Raw genomic sequence first — 20,714 nt, 5'->3', positions numbered from 1 at the left:
ATATATATATTGTGATTAGTATATATATATATATGCACACTTTTTTATTAGATAACTAGTCTTTTTTCTTTCCTTTATATATATAAAACAATATTATAATTATATCTTATTGATAGTTATATATTTATAATACACACACACAAATTATGAGTAATTCTTTTTCAAGAAAATAATATCATTTTATATCTATATATGTATATGTTTGAGAGTTCATTTAAATTTAGAACGCTAAAATAAATAAATCTGGAATTTCACTCAATATAATTGAACACATTAAAAAAAAACACATTTCAAGCATGAGTCTCCCAATACCTTACATTCTTAAATACATGTAGCAAAATTTATTTTCTTTCTCTTATATTACAAAGCTACTTGTTTCATAACACTAACCAAGGCTATAAAAATAGATTGTTTTTGATATAAAAGCAGCCAAAACTAGGGGGCTGGCCCTTTACAACAGTGGTGGCATAGCTAACAAAAACTAGCCGACAACCAGCAGACTACCACACACCGCCCCCTAATGAACTGCATCAAAAACATAAGTAACAATATAACACTAATTAACAGTACTAGGGATCTTACCCTTAAAACCGACAAAGTTTAACAAAATAACAAAATGCATGTAGGTGGTCATCGCAATATACCACATACAGCCCAAAACCAAGTTCAACATAAAAAACAAAACTATCATCAAAGGATGGAAAGCAACAACCAACATAGTACCAAAAAACACTAGGCACCAGGGGGCCACTAACTGACATCTTTTTTCTTTCCTTTCCCAGCCAGGAGTACCTTGGCCCAGTCTTTAGCAAGGAAGCTGTAGAGAAGCTTTGAGGAGTCCTTCCCAAGGCCCTCCTTCTCCGACGCATTAGCCAGCAGTTGGAGAGTGGTGGCAGCCGCATGAGTCATCTTAAGAGTGAACTTTGAGAAGAGGGTGAAGCCTTCCTCCACTGCATTGCACCTGTCTTTCAGCTCTTGGAGATCCTTGCGAGTAATAGCCCCTTTGTACTCAGTTCCCAACTTAAGAGCCTTGCTGTTAAACCAGAGAATTACTATTGTCCTGCACCACAAGGTTGTTAGTGGATGCCTTTAGGTTTTCCAGACCATCTTTCTTAACCAGGGAGGATATAGTGTTAGGGGAGTCATTAACAGTTTTGGGGTTCTCCTAGTTGTCAGCATAAGGTAGGGTGATGGTGGTAGAGACATGGGTGGGGTCAAGGGAGAGGTCCTTGGAAGGATTGTCTGCCTCAAAATCCCAAGTGCCATCTAGAGTATCATCCCATTTCTCTACATCTTTGTCCGTCTCTTCCTTCCCCTTCTCCTGGCCATCCCCCAAGATCTGGTCGCTCTCCTTAGAGTTAGTATCTTCCTCCTCCTCTTGAGAGCGACTGGGCATTTGTTTACATCTACCACAGGTTTTAGCAATTCTTCCAAACCTTCTGCTCCCACCAATTTCCTCATCTGAATCCCCAATATCCACCTTCACCCTCTTATCCATTATAATTCATTTATTGGTGATCAACTCCGGGGCTAGAGTTTTGTTCTTCCTACCCTTAACAGGGATTTGGCTGGGAGAGAGCAGAGGGGTAGGGCCATAGCTGCCACCTGCAAACTCCAAATGCAGAGGGCCCTCGGAGGGGACGACATTATCAATAGCTATCACATGGGGAGGGCAAAGGGCCAAGTGAAACTGAAAAAGACGAAACATGAGCCCTTGGTGTAGGATAGTGAAATTGGCCCGTTTCTTTTCTCTCTAACATCCATCACAATCTCTTTAAGGGCGTGCATTAGAAAGAATGGAATGCAGAGTAACTCCCTATTACGAAAATGGTTAAGTAGAGGGAAATGGTAAAAGTAATACACACTGTGTCTTCCTTCCAGTGTTAGGTACTTCATAATCATCAGACACACATCATCCCAAGGCTCTGGAAGCTTATCCCTTCTAAAACCATCGCGGTATCGGTCCGAGGCCTCATTGCCTCTGAAGAAACTAGACAAGCTAGCTTCATCCGCCACTTTCGTAATTTTTTGCCATTTCCTACCTGTAATGTCTAGGCCCGTCGCCATGGCAATGGACTCTGCATTCACCTAAAACGTAATGCCATTGATAGTCACTGGCCTATCCTTCCAACTAGAAACAAATTGTTGCGAACAATTCTCATTGTAGCCTGCCTTTTGGAAAAATCTTTGTTGCAAACAAACACTCCTTCCTTTAACAAAATCCATGTGGCTTGCCTTTTGGAAAAATCTTCCATCTTCTTGGGCTCCAATTTGTTAAGGTCCCCACCCATAGAAACAACCTCCTCAATGATATCTCCTTCCTCAATCTCAGTAATTGTCATTTGCACCTAGAAAATCACCATGGCAGGGCTAATAATGAAGTAATTGGTGGTTAAAATGCTTTCTTTCTTATGCTTCACAACACTGCGAATTCTAGAATGTACTAACCAGTTTAAAATATCATTACAGGAAGTGCAAAGAATTCACATGTAACACCTTAATGATCTGGCCTTAGTAATAATGTGAATTTTCTTCGTAATCCTGCCATAACACCGAACAATGATGGTGCTAATTTTAAAGTCGGTGTTATTTATTGCATTCCCTTTTCCGTGCCCTTTCGTGAAGCGATCCACATAGTTGATCCTTGCGAAATGTCTTGTCAAAATCAAGGCGATCTTAACTGTCATAAGAATAGCAATGCCGCCAAATTCGCCTCTTCTCCAAAATTGGAAGGTCATCAAACCTGATTTAGAGGGGTCTTTTCCCTATTGATGAGGGAATTTAAATAATTAGGTAACATTTCAGCTCTCTTCTAGCTTTTTATGTTCTCGAAATCAAACCCCAATCCTACCAAGGCATCTGCCACCGCATTGCCTTCCTTGTATGTGTGCTGTAAGTCATAATGTCAAGGGTTGTGAGGTAATGCCATATGTTGCCCAAGATGTGACGTAGGGCCCAACCAGGTTAAGTACACCCTTTAACAGAGTCAATGACGAGTGTTGAGTCCCCTTCTATGGTTAGTCTTCCAACCTTTAACTCCACAACAAATTTTAGCCCCCAAAGTAAGGCAATAGCCTTGGCCATGTTATTGGTTCCCTGGCCCAAATGTCTTGAGTAGGCAACCAACACATCACCCTTTTCATTTCGCAACACACCATCAGCTGCTGCCTGCCCCCTCGCGCGCAACACCAACAAAGTTGAGTTTGACATTAGACCTAGTGGGGGGATCCAACGAGTTCTTTTTACCATTTTTGAATTGTTAAATTTGTGGAAGTTAGGGAGAATATTCCATCTGCCAGCAATATCCTCCTTGCTCGGGGGTTCCTGTGGCACTCTGAACTTTGCCACATAACATTCTGTGTGATAAGCTTTACCAAAATCTTTCCCACCACCTCCTCACCCCTTTCCTCTTGAAAGAACCGGTTATTTCTCTCCTTCCAAACACCCCAGTAAACATGTGGAGGGAGGAGATTCCAAAGTACTCTGAGACGTGGGTGGTAGAAGGGGCACCTCCAGTTCTTCACAAATTGGTCCATACCTCTATTCATGACCCAAACCAATGGGAATTTGTTCTAGATGTAAAACTAGACCTTTAAGGTATAGGGGCATTTAAAAAAGAGGTGAACAATACTTTCCTCTTCCTCTGTGCAGAGGTAGCATATGTTAGTAATCGGTATACCTCTCCTTCGAAGGTTGTCTGTAGTAAGGATCTTTCCGTGCATGACCGTCCACCAGAAGAAATTTATTTTTGGCAGCAACTAACAATTCTAGATCTTACTCCAGCTGATCGAGGTCTGATTGTTCTCAAAAATAAGTTGGTAGGCAGAATTAACTGAGAACTGACCATTAGTCCTATCCCAAACCACTACGTCCGACTGGGTATGCAGAGGAAGTGAATGTTGGCTGATCATGTCCCCCAGTTCTTTAATTAGAGGGTCCTCTCTATTAGGAATATCCAAAGTGGATAAATGCTTCCATCTCCTTCAATCATCAATATAGTCCTCCACCTTCATACCCACCCATCTTTTCAATGGTTCGTGGAGGCCACTAAATTTGTTGTAGATGAGGGGCTTCCCCCCTATCCAATTGTCCTCCTAGAATCTTATTCTTTACCATTCCCAACCAGCCATCTCACACCTCTCCATAGAAGGGACTTGTGTTTGAGGATACTATTCCAAATCTTAGAGCCATTGGGGAGATCGTTATTAAGGAGGTTATATTTAAAGTGAGTGTTGGCTAGGTATTTAGCTCTCATGATTCTTCCCCAACCAGTCTTATTTTCAACAATTCTCCACCCCACTTTAGTGAGTAGGGCCTTATTCATATCAGCAATTCTTCTTATTCCCAACCCCCGTTTTTCTTTGGGTTTGCACACAATTTCCCAATTGATAAGGCTCCATTTGTTTCTCTCCTCCGTGCCAGACCAAAGGAAGTTCCTTTGCAGTCTTTCAAGTTTGTTTGCTATATTCTGATTAATCTTGAATATTGAGAGGAAGTAGATTGGTATTCCTTGTAGAGCCTCCAACAGGAGTTGTTTTTCCGCATTGCTAAGTAATTCACCCTTCCACCTAGCAAGCTTTATTTGCATTCTCTGTAGGATAGTGTTCCAAAAGTTGGTAGAGACCTCCTTGATAGTCAGGGGGAGACCAAGGTAGGTGTTTGGGAGGTTCTTCGACTGGCGTCCAAGAATATTTTTAACCTTAACCTGCAAAACCTCAGGAGTATTAAACAAATAGATCTTACTTTTTATCAGTTTAATTTGCTGACCTGAATAGTTCTCATAATTGGTGAGGAGGGTCCTCCAAGCACTAGCTTCCTGGATGGAGAATTCTCCGAAGAGGAAAATGTCATCCACGAATTGCTGAATAGCCTCAGGCGTAAGTGAAGTAGCTAGTTGGATACCTTTCAAGTCGCTTGACAAACCCAATTTGCTAACCGACCTTCGCAACACTTCAGCCACCATAATGAAAAGGTAAGGGGATAGAGGGTCAGCTTGTATCAGGTTGCCCTAGGGGGTCTCGTTAAGCAACACCTCAAATTGTGTGCTTTCCACCATAGTTTTTATGATATTCACATTGTCCTTACTGAACCCCACTTGTTCTAGTACATCATAAAGGAAGGTCCAATTCACTTTGTCATAGGCCTTAGATATATCAAGTTTAAGGGCCATACCCAGTCTTCGACTTTTCTCCATAGAGTGGATGATCTCATGGGTGGTAATCACTGCATCCAGAATTTGATGACCCGGGACAAACTCCTTCTGAGGGCTCCCAATAACCATATCCAGAAAAGGTTTAATCCTGTTGACCAACACCTTGGAGAAGACTTTATAAATGGTATTGCAGAGGCTGATCGGCCTAAGGTCCCTTATAGTTCTTGGTGTCTGGATCTTAGGCACTAGGACTATAAAGGTTTTATTGATCCTTCTTAGCATCCTCCTTGTTCTGATCATGTCCCTAGTGGCCCAAATTAGTTCGTTTTTTATCATTTCCCAGAAGTGTTGGAAGAAGGCTGGTGGGAGGCCGTTCGGCCCTGGAGCCTTGAAGGCTTTCATAGAGAACACAACATTCTTCGCTCCTCTTCTGAGACTCTTCACTCCTCTTTTGAAACTTTCTCCTTTAGCTTATCATTTTCCTTATCCCCCAACACTATTAGAATGTTATTGAGCATACTTCTCCTGATTAAATTGTTGCTCGTCTTGTTCTCTCTTTTGTAAGCATTCGTGAAGAACTCCACCACATGTCTTCCCATTTCCTCCCGCTCCATCAGGGTCCTTTCTCCGTCCTCTTCTAGTGAGGTAATGGTATTTCGTTTTTTGTGTTTCAAAGCAAATCTATGGAAAAAAGAGGTATTCCTATTGCCTTCTATCAAGGAAATGTGAGACCTTTGCTTCCAAAAGATCTCCTCCTTGGGAATAGTATCCTTCCATTTCTTCCTTTAGTTCTCCTCTAGACTGGTGGCATTAGTGTCATCTACCGCTGCCATGGCAGTTTGCAGCCTTTTGAGCTCCTCCTCAATATCCTTTTTGATTTTAAACACATCCTCAAAGGATCTCTTAGCCCAATCCTTAGCATTCCTCCTTACATTATCCAGTTTTTGAGTCAGCTAGAACATAATAGTCCCATCCACTCTGATATTCCACCATTCCTTTACTTTATTCCTGAAGTCTGGATGGGATTGCCACATGATTTCATATCTAAAGGGTTTAGGCCCACTCACAAGTTCATTCTCCCAATTGAACAAGTTCGGGGAGTGGTCACAAATAGTTCTTGAAAGATTAACCAGGGAGGAGGGGATGATGTGAGGCCAGTCCCCTGAAACCAGGAGTCGGTCCAACCTGACTTGGATCAAGTCCTGGCCCTTCCTATTGTTGGACCAAGCAAATGGGTTACCCTGCAGGTACACATCTTGAAGGTCATAAGTGTTAATGAAATCCAAAAGATCTTGCATGCTTTCCGAGAAGTCATTGATCTCCCCGAACTTTTCCAAAGGGTATAGGGGGGTGTTAAAGTCCCCCATACACACATAAAGCTTTTGTCGTTCATATTTCCCATCTCTCTAACAACCCTTTCCCAGACATCACTTCTTCCAACCCTAGTATTCAGTGCATAAATGTTCACCAGATTCCACACCATTATGTCATTGCTAAGCTCCGTAACCATGAAGTTCTTTTCTTTATCTCAGCAATAAATTCTTTAGTCAATTTCACCGTGACCCCATGCAAAGTGACCCTATCTTCAAACCAGTTTTTAAAGAAGAAATCTGTAATGTGAGGTTTAAACCGATGGAGTCTCTCAATGTAGGTCGTCACTTTACCTTTTTGCAAAATCTCCCATATAGAGGCCTTTTCCTTCCAAGCCCTACAATTTCTCGGCTCTTGCTTTCTAGGTTCCCCTCCCATCTTGAAAATCTGTAATCCCCTACAAATCACTAGAGTAGCGAAAACCATAAAAGGTAATAAAGTTTTGAAGATTACCAAGGAGCTATTAACCTTACGTGCCAAATGCAAGTCATTATAGCGCAAAGGTACTTCCTAGGGAATCTCAAACTGTCCTCCATAAACCCACCACTCCTCTTCATAAATTTTCCAATCTTAGGAAATTATTCCTTCTCTAGCATGTTTTCTGTCATAATTAACTATCGCCGTCAGCTCCACATCTTTGCATAGGTCAGCATGCCACCTCAACTTGCTTTCCCTATAGACAACTTGGTTGGCAATCCAATCAGCAACTGAATTACCCTCTTGAAAATTATGAGAGAATATAACATTATCAAATTTATTAATAAGGTTTTTGATTTCCATAGTACTTCCCTTAATTATCCAAGTAATCGGATTCTTGTTTTTAAGCATATTAATAATGTTAAGCGAATCTCTTTCCATCCAAAGATTCTGATAACTAGAATTCATAGCTAGCCTCATAGTATATAGCGTTGCTGTTGTTTCAGCTTTATGGCTAGTAGAAACCCTTGTAGGGATGGCAATAGCATCAACAATTCTACTAGTATGGTCCCCCGAAACCCCTCCACAACTAGCTTTGCCAAGATTGCTTTTAGCAACACTGTCAAAGTTACCTTTACTCCAACCCATAGGAGGAGATTCCCATTTAACATTTTGCCTCTGATCATCAATTTTGATTTTATAGCCTTTAGTCTGCATAGGGTTGTTGATTTGGATATCATCACTCAGATTTCTGTGAGACTTGAAGTTTTCCTTGATAGATCTAATTATATTATGACCAAGATCCCACTTAGGAATTTCTTTATCTCTAAAAATTCTATTATTTCTTTCTTTCCAGATTCCCCACCAGAGATGGGGTAGAGTAATTTTCCACAGAAAACCAATATTAACCTCCTTAGAAGGACATGTCCAACTTTGGAAGCATTGATCAATATTATTCTGCTGAACCCAATCTAAATTCCAGTAGTGAAGGATGTAACTCCACACTTTTTGATTATAATTGCAATTTAAGAAAAGATGATTCCTATCTTTAGAGTCCCTTTTACATAGGCAACATCTGTTAACCACATAAACCCCTATCTTTTGCAAATTGTACAAGGTTAAAATTTTGTTTTGAGGCAAGATCCAGAAAAAAAATGTTAATTTTAGGAATAAGACCTTTAATCCGGACTTTAGTCCATAAAGGTCTAATTCCCTTTTCCTCAGTTCTAAAAACAGAAGGGACTTTAAAACAACCTCTTGGTTCAAATCCCCAAACCATTTTATCTTCAATATGAGGGTATAGGCTAAAGGCATTCAAGATTAACTTGATACTATAAAAAGCCATATTACTTTCAACAAGGTTAACCCATTCATTATTAATCCAGTAATTCTCCACAAGAATACCAATAGTCTATTTACATCTATTAACTAGAGTTCTATCCTCATAATCCTCAATCAGAGGATGATCCAAAATCCACACATCATCGCAAAACTTGATCTTCTGCCCATTACCCACTTTCTAAATTCATCCTTCAATTAAAATATTTTTAGCTTCCTAAATAGCTCCCCAAATAGCAAAAGGAGATAAAACATTAGGATAAGAAAGCAAATCAGACAAAGAAGGAGCATCACAGAGGTATTTATGTTTCCAAACAGTACTCCATTCCTTATTGTCATGATAAACTCTTCAACCCTGCTTAGTAAGAAGAGCTTTATTCATACTCCTAACAGACTTGATTCCCAAACCACCATCCAGTTTAGGCTTACAAATTTGATCCCAAGCAATTAAAGCCATTCTCTTCTTATCCTCAGAACCAGACTAGAGGAAGTTCCTTTGGATTTTGTCAATAGTATCAGCATATTTAGTTGGAATCCTAAAGAGACTCAAAGCATACGTAAGAATACTTTGGAGACAAGCCTTAAGTAATTTTTCCAGCTTGACTCAATAAATTACCTTTCCACCCTGCCAATTTCTTGTTGAATTTTTTAATAAGATCCTCCCAAAAAGAATCTGAAGGATTAGGTCCTAGAGGGAGACCTAAATAAATACAAGGAAAAGGCCCTATGGAGCAACCAAGAATATTAGCCCTCTTACCCTGTCTTGAAATAGGGTTATTGATAAAATACAAAGAACTCTTATTCCAGTTGACCAGTTGAACTGAAGCAGAGGAATAGAGATCAAGGGCCTTTTTGAGGTTCCTTGCTTCCCTAACCTCAGCTTTTGCCAAGAAAATTGTATCGTCCACAAATTGTTCATGGGAACAAGTAAGAGGATGAGAAGAGGGCCGCAAACCTTTGATTTCCCCTAGAGATACCAGTTTACCAATATATTTGCCCAAGCAATCAACCATAATAGTGAAGATGATAGGAGATAAAGGATCTCCTTGTCTCAACCCCTAGCTGATTTAAAGAACTTAGAGGAACACCCATTAACCTGAACAACAACTGTAGTAGTAGAGATCATCTGCAAAATTAGCTTAACCACATTGACACTAAAACCAAAAGACGATAAGATCTTATGAAGAAAGGACCATTCTACTCTATCATAGGCTTTAGCAATATCAACTTTCATAATAAAGCCCTGATTATTAGAAAGAGATAAAGATTGGATGTTCTCATGCACAAAGACAATAGAATTAAGGACTTGTCTACTAGGAACAAAACCATTCCATTGCTTAGAAATAAGAGAAGGAAGCAGAAGCAACAACCTCAAAGTCAGGACTTTTGAAATAATTTTATAAAAAGAATTGCATAGACTGATAGGTCTGAATTGATCTAGAGAATCTGCACCAACCTTATTTGGAATAAGGGATAGGAAAGTTGAATTAATTTCCTTCAACATCCTTTTAGCCCCAAAAAATTCTTTAACAGCATCACACACATCTTTCCCAACCAGATTCCATTCCTTTGGAAAAAAACAGCATAGGAAAACCATCCGGCCCTGGTGACTTATCCCCACTTAACGAGCAAACGACATTATAAATTTCCTCTTCCTTAGGGATAGCACACAACATTCTATTTCGCTCTTCAGTAACCAAAGAAGGAATAACATCCAACAACTTTGCCTGATGAGTCAAGTCAATACTAGGATCTGTAGACATCAAAGAAGAGAAAAAGGAGATCATTTCCTCTGAAATTTCCATTTCCTTAGTTAACTTCATACTACCTTTATTAAGACTTGAAATTCGGGATTTAGTTCTATGTTTTAAAGTAGATAAATGTATTTTTTTTGTATTTCTGTCAATTTCATCAAGCCAAATAGATTTGGATCTCTGCCTCCAGTAAATCTCTTTTTTAGTAACAATATCATGATACTCCACCATCTTCTCATTTTCTTCCATCACTAAATCCATAGAGTACCCTTCCCTTTGAATTTTATCTTGGATTAATTGCAAATCCTCTTTAATTTTAGATTTGTTATAAAACATGTTACCAAAATATCTTTTATTCCAAACTTCAACTTTCTTTTTGACATTTCCGAGTTTAGAAACCACACGAAATAGAGCTGTTTTTTCAATATTTATGTTTCACCATTCAGCCAACCGATCTTCGAATTGTGGATGCTGCAATCACATTTTCTCAAATCTAAAAGGAAAATTCTTCCTATTATGGATTGTCTCAACTGTAAAAATCAAAGGAAAATGGTCCGAACCAATCTTCTGAATAGCCTTTAGATTACACACAATCTTTAGTCCAATCTAGAGATATAAGAACTCTATCCAAGCGAGCTTGGATACATTCATCACCTACCCTTTTGTTACTCCAAGTGAAATCAATCCCTTGAAGATCTAAATCCATTAAGCCTTCCTTGTTTATAAAATCCATAAAATCCAGTCTACCATCCAATTCGCTGACATTTCTCCCTTTTTTTCATGCTCATAAAGAGAAACATTAAAATCCCCTAAAAAAATCCATCTACCATAGTAATCATTACTCTTTATGTTAGAAAGAGTAGCCCACAGCTTTTTTCTTGCACTCTTGATGTTAGGTGCATACACATTGACAGTATACCGTTCATTATTCTGGGTAATATTCTTTATCTTGACCACCATAAAATGTTTATTAGCATTCAACAAGGTACTTGAGAACAAAGATAGCTTCCACATAATCATTGTTCCCCCGGAGGCTCCTTCTGAGCTACTAACCATAATATAGTAACTATTAAAATCTTTAAGCTTTTCAACTTTCTCTTTATCCATTTTGGTTTCCTGGAGCACTAAAATATTTGGTTTATGCTCTCTAACAAAATTATGAACAATATCTAATTTATGAATACTATTTAACCCCCTAATATTCCAAGTAATAATATTCATCATAAATTTTTTGGGGTAAAAGTCAGAATAGTTGCCAGTTTCCCATCAGCAATATTCTGTAAACTTTCACTTTCTTTGGTTTTTTTAGATGTTTTCCTTTCAGGTTTCTCTAGAGTACCTACATTCGGCTTCAGTTTTGGAAAACACATTTCCAATTTACTACTTTGAGTCTCCACTCCTTTAGATACAGTGTTACCTTTCTTCTTTTTTTTCTTTCTTTGAGTCTATTTTTGTTTAGGTTCCTTCTTATTTGAATTCACATCCATTCCTTTGGATTCAAGGACATTCTCAAAGGAAATAATCTCTTGACAAAGGGGAAGCTCTTGAAACTGAGGTTCAACAACCTGTACATTCGCTAAAGCTAGAGTACGACTCCTTTCCTCAAGAATTTCTCCTTCCTCTGTCTCTTCTAATTCTTCTAAATCTTCCCATTCTAACTCATTTATTTGATAGATAACCAATTGATTCATTGGATCTACAATATTCTCTTTACTTTGCACACTAGAAATCTCTTCTAGTTCCATCTGTTTACTTGAATCCTGATTTTCAAGGATATCTTTTTCCTCAATCACCTTCTCAGGCATTGCTTTAGGTTTCCATACCTTTCTTTGGATCTTAGATTCTTTTTTGTCTCTCCACATTAGCCAACTTAGGTTGATTTTTGCTTTTCAAAGAGCAGTTTTTCCCGCAATAAACCTGTTTTTAACAAACAAAACAAGCATTTGGAAGATCTTCAAAGTTATCTCTTGTATCCTTTTACCAAGTTTTGAAATCAATTTCACCTTCTTGGGAAGGTTCTTCAAATGAGCAACTTTCACATAGATTCTAGCACATTGAAGTTTTGATTATTAAGTCGTGACATTGTCAATAGCAACAAATTCACCAAAGGATCCAGCTATTCCTTTGAAGATATCTTCATGCCAAAACTCCAAGGGTAAACTAGGAAGTCTTATCCATACTGGAGTGGTAAGGAAGAAGACATTAGATGGATCCATATTTGGCTCCCATTTTTTAATCGTAAGAGTACTATTACCAAACAACCAAGGTCCACCACAAAGCACCATGTTTAAATCTTCCTTACAGGTAAAAACAAAGGAAAAGAAACTATTCATCATAGGTGTGATGTCAACTTGACCACGGATAACCCATTTTCTTTTGATCATATTTCTCGAAGCATCAATATCATGCCTAGCCCCCATAATTTTTCCAACTAGAGTAAAATCCATAGTCAAGACAAAAAAATCAACAATCGAATCCGGAATAAAGATTTGAAACTCACCTTTCTCCCAACAGGATTTTGATGTAACCGGAGGAAAATATGATTCTCCTCTAGGTCTTTTCCCAAACAAAGAAGACCACTTCGTTTGATCATCTGCCAACTTCTCCTTTGTCCGGTCCTCTTAATGCAAACATTTGCATTCTTATCCACATTCTCCAAAAAATTCTTTTCTTGCAATGAGTCCCTTTTGAGCACATGATAGCCAGGTAGGGGAATGGAAAGAGCGTTCCCGTCCCCACATCTTGTGGAATAGGAACCCGGTAGTTTGTCTTTTTTTTTTTTTTTCCCAATGTTCCATGAGACCCTGTAGGACCTGTCGAGATCCCCACTTTCCGATTCCCTACCTCTCTAGGGTCAGTCCCTATCGCTGAGTTTGCTCCTTCCAGATTCCTGCCTACCAGAGCTCCAACCATTTCAAAAAACATTCTGTTCAACATTGTTGGTTTACTTTCATATGCAAGTTATGAAGTAATTAACAATATTCAGTTGTGGGCAAAAGTTTGTAGAATACTAATTCACCCCTCTCTTATTATCTATTTCTAACAATTGGTATCAGAGCCCAGTTACTCAGAAGAAGTTTAACAGCTTGAGTAAGATCCCTAAAGTTATGGAACAGTTGAAGAAAAACCTCGAAGAAGCTGTTGAGCAAATTGACCTTCTTATTGAAGAAAGAGATAATTTGAAAGATAGGTATGAAGAGGCAAAAGTTTTTATTGGCAAGTTAAAAGATAAGATTGATGATCTGAAATTTGGCATGGAATCAATTGCACATACTAGTGACAATGATGAAGTAGGAAATCTCTAGAAAGAAAATGAGATTTTGAAACATGAAGTGAAAATTGTTGAACTTGAGTCTTAAGAAAAATGGTGGCAAGAATGAACCTAAACTAAAAACTAAGAATGCAGACCTTAGATCCCAGTTAAGTCAAGTTACATCTCAACTAGATACTATCAAGATTGAGCATGCAAAATTAGAAAAGTACAATATCATTGTGAAGGAAGAATTGACACAAGCGAAGCAACAGTTAGAGAAACTTTATTCCAATAATGAGAAGATAGATCATTAGATATTTCACCAGATACCTTCTTATGACAAGACAGGAGTTGGATATCTGAGTGGAGAGAAATCAGCTAAGAAAGTTGAGATCAAAAGAGAACCAGATCCAGTTATTGAGTCCCCTAAGGAATCTAATCTGAGTAAGGTAGAATCAAGCCCATTTACTAAAGTATCAAAGGAAGTAGAATTAATTGATTTGTTAGCAAAACATGATGAACTTAAGAAAACATAGCAAGTTGATAAACCTAAGCAAGATGAACCACCCAAGGAACTAAGATGTGAGTTCAGAGTTAGATGCTTCATATGTAATGAGGTTGGACACATGAAAAGAGATTGCATAGGTAAGTCTTTTAAACCCATTACAAATTTCTATTATTATAATTGTCATGGTTATGGACATAAGTTAGTAGAATACAAGAAACCTAAGTTTGATGGCAATAATGCAAATAGTAGAATATTTAAGAATACTAACCCTGCAGATAATGAAAGAGGAAGATCAGAGAATAGATCCAATGATGGAGAGAAATCTGATGGAGATGAGAACCAGTTTGTATGTTACTAGTGTAATAATCCTGGACACATTGCAAGGAATTGCAGAGCACCTGAGAATCAGAATGGAACTAATCAGAGAAGAAATGCACCTATATGTCAGTTATTTAATAACTTCGGACACAACAAGATATTGCAGAATGGACAGAAGGAACTTTAACAGGAATCCTAATAATAGAAGGAACGACAACAAAAATGACACAAGGAATGATAATAGTAGTGATAACAATCAGAAGGAGGCAATTAAGGAACATGTTGATGAATTCAAAGAAGCATTTGTGACAGCTAAGGATCCAGAAAGCTCTTATACAGTTTTGGAGGAATAGTATTTCGATGCACTTGATAAGACATTGAAGTCACAGATTGTTTGTGACTCATCCTACTTGAATTAAGCAGTTTCAGTAGAGGTAGTGCATTAGTTGGCCATAATTGATGTTAGAGAGAGAGTTGGAAGTTGCGTAGTTAATAGGAGGTTAAGGACATAGAGAGAAGGCTATAGTCAAATGTGCAAGTCTAAATATGATCACAGTGAGTAGGAATTGAGAAATCAAGTTTACTGGTAAATAGAGACAGTATTAGAATCTGTGGTAGATATGCATTTATTGCATAGTGCGATTTGAAATGATTTAAGGATCACAAGCAAGATTGTATGTACCATTTGTTCATGCGAAGTGTCGAGCGATTTGATAGCGAATCGAAGTGCAAAGTGAAGGTTGTGAAGCAAAAAGTTGCAGAAGCCCTAAATTGCAATTTCAAGGTATTTTATGGAGTTTGAATTGACTTATTCAATATTTACAGTTGCAATTCAATGGCTAGTCAGAATGTGTATGATGTGAGTGATAGACCACGATATGTATCCAAGAAGCATCCATTTGTGTCGATATTGGATGATCCGTTGGGTGCATTTTCACAAGTTCTGGAGAATGTTCTATATGTTGAGGATGTCAGAAGCCACATTCATTGTAAGATAGAAAGTATCGGTGATGATGATATTCATCAAGATTTGGGAAAAATGTGCAACAATGACCTAATCTTGAAGTCCGAGTATGCGCACCTAGATGGCTTAAATCTAGTGAAATATATGTTCTATACGAAATTCGACAATCACGATTGGACCTAAATAATTCTGAATAGGGTACATGATGATTTGTTGTGGCTAGGTGATGCGCAGATTGTTATTGACAATGACCTAATTCATAAGGATTAAGTAATGAAGGCTGCAATCCTATTAATGAGAAGAATGTCAGGAAGATGGTTGAGACAAACTTGAATACTAGGTTTGACGGAAGAAACATGAAGGTAGACTCCATTCAAGACAAAGGAGTAAAACTACTAAGCACGATATTATGGTACAAGTTCAACTATGGATCGAGGGTTAACTCAATACCAGTTGGATTTTTGCATCTGGCTTATGTAATGGCAGTACAAGGAAGAAAAGTTAATCTGTGTGAGATTATCAGATTACAATTGTTGTATAACATTGCAAAGTTGAAGAAAACAAAGAGTGCAGTTTTCAGATTTAAGTGCCTATTGACTCATTTATTCTTTTATGCTGCAAAGAAGTTTCTTGGTGTGACAAATTGGGATAGCAATGAGTGCATAATGAAGATAGTGACTCAATGCTATAGATCAAAGTTAGAAAATGTCAGAGATAATGACATTGATAGAATGATGAACTTTCAGACTGAGATGAAACAAAGGTATAGGATACCTCCCTCCATGGTGGAGAAATATAAGAATGGAATATGCTTTCATGGTGGAAATCGATAACACCTATATGGAAGCTGTGGTACCAAGGGTAAAATTCATAGAACCTATGGGATATGAAATGAGCACAGAGCTCATAGAAGGGTATGCATAGATCATGCTCTAGTCAAAAAAGGACAGAGTGCCCTAGATGGGGAACATATGAGGAGAAAATGAGAGTAGTTCACTCTGGACTACACAACAAATAGAGCAAGAAGAAAGTAGAGAATGTTATTGATTCTATCCTTGAGGAATTAGGAATGACAAGAGAAGAGTTCAATGAGGTAAAAAACATTTCAATGGAAATGAGAGTAGGCAGATAGTTTGAAGTGATTGCAACAACTCCTTTTGCTGTAGCAGGAGCTTTAGAAGGTGTGACAGTAGCACAACCATGTGCGCAGGCCCTCATTGCACCTTATGCAGCAGTTGCACAAGTGCAACCTATAAAGACAAGAAGTGATTAGTCAAGGAAACAACCAGAGGTGGAAGCACCTATAGTGTAGAGAAAATTTGAGAGATGGGTCAAGGTGAAGCAAGAACCTGAACCTTCACCAAAGAAAAGGGTCAAGCAGACTACTAGTGGATTAGGCAAGAGGAGGAAAATGATGCAAGTAAGTGATTCTGAGAGTTCTGAGGATGAAGTTGGAGATAGGCTAGTAGTGCAAGATGCGCAGGAAGGCAGAAGTGCAGCTGGAAAAAGAGCATGGAAACCAAAGGTAGAGAACCTTAACATGCAGATAATAAATGATGATAATTTTGTTCAATTGAATAAGTATTATAACTTGTATAGTAATATGAATAGAAGGCAGTTAGAAAATGCCATAGCGAGAAATATGATTTTGAGGAATGAGAAATTTGAGAATATACAAAATAAGATTTCAGAAGATTTGTATGATAGACTTATAATCAGAAAGAAGAGAGTATTAGAAGAAGATTTGAATATGAGGATCTCTATGATAAATAAGCTGTGTGAGGTTGACTCTATGGAGGACTCAAACATAATTTTGAAGGGTTTTGAACTCTTGTAGAGTGTTAGTGAAATGGGATAGGTAATCTATTATGTAACTTGTAATAGCACTTTTGGATTTTTTTATGTGTTTTCCAAGTTACTATACGAATGAATATATATGTGAAATAAAGAGGCATGTCTCTTGAAGAGACATGTCTCTTTAAGATATTAACTTACATTATTATATGGTTAAGTAATATACCCTCAATATATATATATATATATATATATATATATATATATCACTCTGAATATAAGTTAGTTATTCCATATATCATATATTATATATCTCATATATATATAATATAATTTATCCGATAGAATTATAACATTAACACTCCCTCTTAATGAAGAAGGATAAAACACATAGATATTACACCATAGGTAATATTTCAAAAATAATACATATAGGAAATCTTTGATTAGAAGATTTTTAGAATATGATATCATGTAAGTATTGGCCTATCAGAATATCAACATATGATATTCACCAATTACTATTTCATATCATATTTGGTAACATGAGCATTGGTCTATCAGAATATCAATCAAATGATATTCACCAAATACTCTGAGTAATGGCCTAACAGAACATCAACTAAATGATATCCACCAAGTACTCAATGTGTTAATGGCCTATCAAAATATCAGGGCATGATATACACCAAGTACCGAAAATATATCTATACAAACAACTTGTAGATAATCAAATTAATGATATCAACCACCTAGTTGTTGATTTACAAGATAAAGCCCTTACATGAAACACTTTCACAAAAAATGAATCATGCTACAAGTTATTGTAAGGACGTCACTTTACAACAACTTCTCCTAATACAAGTGATAATCATTTAGAAGTTGTCACTTCTTCATGATGTACACAGGGGATAGGCTCATGCATGTATGACATCAAAAGTTCCTATGAAGTCTCCATGAATACTGTCATGTGGTGTTGTCACAACATTCACCATAAAACATATCAGAGAATAAGGTTTCTCCCTCTTAGTTTGATATCAACTTTTCTGACCTCTTAACACAAGGTTCTCTCCGATGAAGTATCAGACTTCCTCTAAATCTGTTATCATCCTTCTAACCTCTTGGTAGCAAGCCATGTCATGCTTCCTTAGTTCAATGGTTATCCTGATAGCATAAGGTCTTCCAACCTACATACATGAGACTTTATCCCATGAATCATAGTCCTTTAGCTGTTATAGTTTCAGACTAGTGTTAAATCCATCAACAAGGTCTACTCTTTCTGAACCAAGATCATCAAAAGTTCGATTTCAGCATTTATTTTCAGCTCCCTCTCTTTCTCCAAGGTTGCCTCTAATGAACCGTCAGACTCCCTCTCATAATGTCAATCATCAAGGATATTCGCTTCAAGAGACTTAAATTATCCAACCTAATCGTCAGATGATTAATGAATCTCAAATCACAACTTCTTTGAAGCTACTATAATAAGATTGAGTCTTTACAATATTTGGTAGCATGCCTAATGTTCCAATCTTCTTCCTTACTTTCTTTATACAAATTTCTTTAATTAGAAATGGGAATGGTACATTGATTCAAATTCCCCCACACAACGTAATATTCCCACTTATCTGTCGAACAATTTTTCTTCACATTTAATAGGACAATCTTCTTTTTGTTCTTCCTTTATTCTAATTTCATTCCCTTCTTTGTGCATCAACCGGATGCAAGTTCCAAATCATATCAAGCATGAGTTTAACCCTAATTCATAAATGCACAACCTGATCTTGATTTCTTGTTAGATCAGAGAATTTGTAGATGAATATGCCTGTCATCAAGTTCTTTGGTCTATTCAAGAATATCTATACATTTTCATTATTATTTAGGCAAGTTGCCAACTATTGCTCAGTAAAGGAAGATTTGCGTCAGTCTACAAGGCAGTTCCGTCCTTGTGCAAAAAGCTGGTTATCAATGAGTTCTTTTCAACAACAGATGGAGCAATCAGATATCAGGCCTGAATTTCATTTAGCATTTCCTCATCAGTGTTTGCCCACTTAAGTTCTGCAATGAATAGAAACTTGTCTAGGATACCGTAATGACCCATTTCATCGTAGCAAATCCACATCGCATTACCTTTTAGGATCTCACTAAAGCAGTGTGGGTTACCGGCCACCTTCTTCGTAGCAGAAGACATAATCTTTCCAGTGCAACTCCCAAGTACTCATGTGCGAGTGGTTCGTGTATGATGTCAGATTGATAATTCAAGAGATATAAGAGAATATCTATAGCAATCATGAAATTCTTCTCACTTGTGTTATAATTTGTGTTCATTTGGCGTATCTCTAGAAGGCTTTCAAGTGCACAAACTTCCACAACATAGCCTGCAAAGGTGCTGCACAGAAAACTCCAGTATGCATCTGCAACACGTCCCGTCTCGGTAGACGTTGGAAGAAAATACTTGTCACCTTCACATGATCTAAAATACCAAATACCATTACCAATAAATTCCACGATGTCCTTCGCTTCTGTTAGAATTTTAATCATGCCCAATAGCACGTCTTAGACTGGACCTCTTCCCTCATACTTTCTGTTAAGGAAATTAAAAGTTACGTATTGAAATATCCATTTCTTCATATCCCTTACAAGTCTATGCGAGTTTCAATCTTGACCATTTCAAACACAATATGCTCTATCTATAAATATGATACTCTCTGATCTTTGTTGTGATGAGTTTGACGTGTATATCCTTCAATCCAGTGTATAATTGCTCACTCAATTGGCCTCTTCAAGGCAGAAATCATCCTCATTTCCAAAGAAATTCATTCTCAACTATTTGTTTAATTCAATTTGAATTTTGTTTGTGTTGTAACTGCTCCATTCAGCTTCTTCTCGATAAAATTAGCTTTGAAATGTATTTTGAAGTCTCTGTTTGTCACTCCATTCCTTCAATGAAATAAGGTAGTACGCTTGGAATGATATGAAGTAAATATTTTCAAATTGGCTTTTTTTTTTTTTTTCCATAATGTGAATGCTATGCTCTAAAGAGTTTCATGCCTTTGCAGCTTCAGTAATTTCCTCGATGTTACATATTCTCTAACAACTTTCATTTGATTGGTTCTAAAAAATGCAAATTCTCCAAAACTGATTTAAGGCTTTGATAATATGTGTTTTGTGCTTATCGATGAAAGGAGGCTAGGTGTGACAAGAAAACCATAGAACCTCGATGGCAGCACACAACTCTCATCCGACCATTCCATCAGTTCCGAGTATGAGTCCAATGTAATCTTCTATAATGAACGTCCCTATATATGCTCTTTTTGACGATAGAACTAATCCATGATATTTAATTTTATTGAAAAATTATCTCGATAGCCAACTTCCCAAGATTTAGTCCTTATGTCTCGTGCAGTCAGACTCCACATCATCTGCTGTCCCTTGCTTTTCACTCCATATGAAACCGGTTGACTTGAATTTGGCGAGTCTCGCGAGCACATTGGAATCAAGCTCCATCAACGATTTGTAGTATCCTTTTAATATTTCCAAACTTGGCTGTCATAATTTCCCACAACCAATCTTAAAACTGGATATAATATGTGAAATTATTAACTCCTGCCGTTTCGAACAGCTTTTGACCTGAATTACATAAGATAGTTCATATCAATAGTCAAATAAACGAATTTGGAATTGTGTTCATTTCATGTGGTGATAATTCTCTCCGATTACTATGCTTCACTTAAAATATTTGGTCCACATCATTCGGTAGTAGAATATTTTGAATGGAAGCTCGTCTAACTCTTCGCGGCACACTATCTTCAACTTCTAGAGGTTTCTCATGCCACAAACACCTCTAA

At 37.5% G+C, this 20,714-nt stretch overlaps 1 pseudogene across 1 annotated transcript in view; it reads left to right on the top strand.

The window, feature by feature from the left end:
• Positions 1-20,714, top strand: part of LOC149578387 (uncharacterized) — an 82,479-nt pseudogene that overhangs the window by 30,194 nt on the left and 31,571 nt on the right. The gene's annotated exons all lie outside the window — the stretch shown is intronic.

This window comes from Cupressus sempervirens, chromosome 1, assembly GCF_028749045.1.
Source record: "Cupressus sempervirens isolate cs-2001-9-10 chromosome 1, ASM2874904v1, whole genome shotgun sequence".
NCBI classification, from domain to species: Eukaryota; Viridiplantae; Streptophyta; class Pinopsida; order Cupressales; family Cupressaceae; genus Cupressus; species Cupressus sempervirens.
The sequence above is the reverse complement of the archived record's forward strand: the minus strand, read 5'-3'. Positions and strand labels throughout refer to the sequence as shown.